Below are 2,346 nucleotides of genomic sequence, written 5' to 3'. Positions count from 1 at the left end.
GGCCACACTGGTCACAACCTGCCCTTCAGCTACTGAAAATGACAAGAGAATGGCATCATCACTTGTCATGATGATGTTTTGAGGTTCAAATTCAATGCCACCCAGGAATAATTGAAAAAGGCTTTTAGGACGCTTGCCTTGAACTATTATCCTGATTTGAATCCAAATGAAGGAGAAAAGTTCTAATAGAGTTCTGAAACTTAGAACATTCTCACTTATGCCAAGAAAAGGGAATTATATGACAGCAGATAGCAGGTAATTAAGGAAGGTGGAACAGGTGGTGGTCTTGGCTCTTCATGGACATCTTTAATGTGCTTTCTTGGAGAAAGAGGGAGGATGTAGAGAGAGAAAGAAGAGGTAAAAGTATTGCATATCAGTTCTCAGGAATCGTTAGAAGATTTACATAATAGTGCAACCTTGAAAACTGGCTCTGCAAAAGAATGTGATTTGTAACAAATGTGAAGGACAAGGTGGTAAGAAAAAAGCAGCTGAGTGCAGTCCCAACAGCCAAGATACTGGAATGCAAATAAAAATTCATCAGATAGGACCTGGAATTGTTTCTTTCCCAAATTCACTCTCTGTGCATGGAGTGCCAAAGCCATGGGGAATAGATTAGTCCTAAAGTAGATGTAAAAGCTACAATGGAAGAAGGATAGTTCAAAAGAAGATTCTAGAAGTTCATATTTACAATGTCACGAAAGATGTCCAGAAGATAACATTCCATGGTGAAGGAGACCAAGAATCAGGACTGTAGCCAGGATACGTTATCATTGTGTTAGATCAGGACCATGCTGTTTTTGCTCAATGAGATGACATTTTTACATGTATGGACACAGAAATGATTGAAGCCTGTGCCTATATCCACTTTTGACAAATGAACCATACTTATTATCTTTTACATGGGTCGGATGGTCAAACATGGAGATAGCAAGTATGTGCTGAATAAAGGCATGCCAGTTTATTGTAGACCATATGAAAATGGTTGCTTAATCAAATTTAAGGTAAATTTTCATGAAAATGGCTTTCTGTCTCCTGATAAATTCTCTTTGCTGAAAAGACTACTTAAGATGAAAGAAGTAGCAGAGACTGATGAAATGGAGCAAGTGGATCCAAATCAGAAAAGAGGGTACCACTAAAAAGGAAAAGTGTATGAGGAGGATGAACATCATCCCAGAAAAGGTGTTCAGTGACAAGACTCCTAATGGGGCTAGTGAATAACAGTCATTGCTGGCATGTTATATTCAGTAGTGAATGAATGAAGGACTATACTCAGAATTGCTATTACTTGCTATTGCTTTTAATATTCAACTACAGTAGTGTCTTAACAGTTAAGTGAAGAATAAACACAAATATGTAATCTCTGCCTTTGCCTTGTATGTATAATGACTTTAGTGTGCAAGATAAAGCCTAATATCTGAAAAAACTACATTATAAACAAGGTCCCCTGGGATTTAAGCCACACTTTACCATTTGTTTCAGTGTGTGTATGAATAAGCTTAGAGCAAAATGTTACATATATGTATTGTCATCAGTATATGATCCTTCATTGTAAGCTCTATATTTAACTGGCAATCAGGAAAAGAAAACTTGAAAACATGAAGGGAAAGGGCAATAAAATTTTCTTGGGATGCAAACAAGTTCCAAAAGAAGTTTTTGTTGAAAATTGCTTCTTATATTTACTTTCTGAGTTCATTGTGTTGTTACTTTGTTACTAATTCTTTAAGTGACAGATCTTAGTCTTTTCGTTCTCCCCAAATGTATTTATCTGGCCTTCTGTCTGGATAAGAGTGACCCTCCTTTACCACTTGGATTACCTTTTGACATTTATGTATTGCTATTGATAAGAAATCTGCTGTACTTTCATGACTGTGACCAAAACACTTGATGGTGACAACTTAAGGGAGGAAGGTTTGATTTTGGCTCATGCTTTCAGAGAGTTCAGCCCATGGTGCTTTGGTCTCATGTGTTTGGGCATGACATCACAGCAGTAAGTGTGATGGAGGATATTCTTTACCTCATGATGGACAGTATGCAGAGAGAAAGGAAGAGAGTGGGGAAGTGGGGAACAGGTATTGTCTTCAAAGGTATTCCCTTAGCATGGTGGTGCATGTAGGCCCCACCTCTTAAAGCTTCCAGAACTTCCCAAAATAGCACCACCAGCTGGGGACCAAGCATTTAAAAGATGACCCTGTACAGGTCATGTCATGCTCAGTTCATAACACCTGTGTTCTATCTAGTGCCATTTTATTGTAGGTAATCTATAATTTCTCTCTGGTTGCTTTTAATACTTCCACTTTAACCTTGACAATTTGAATTTTCAGCCTTAGATTCAGTTTATCATAGCAG

General features: G+C 37.8%; 1 pseudogene; it reads left to right on the top strand.

Moving 5' to 3' along the window:
• The first annotated feature begins 520 nt into the window (after positions 1-520).
• LOC109674159 (dnaJ homolog subfamily A member 1 pseudogene) lies at positions 521-1,190 on the top strand (annotated as a pseudogene).
• The last annotated feature ends 1,156 nt before the right edge of the window (positions 1,191-2,346 follow it).

Source organism: Castor canadensis, chromosome 2 (genome assembly GCF_047511655.1).
Source record: "Castor canadensis chromosome 2, mCasCan1.hap1v2, whole genome shotgun sequence".
Lineage (NCBI taxonomy): Eukaryota > Metazoa > Chordata > Mammalia > Rodentia > Castoridae > Castor > Castor canadensis.
Note: the sequence above shows the minus strand (reverse complement) of the source record. Positions and strands in the feature narration are given on the sequence as shown.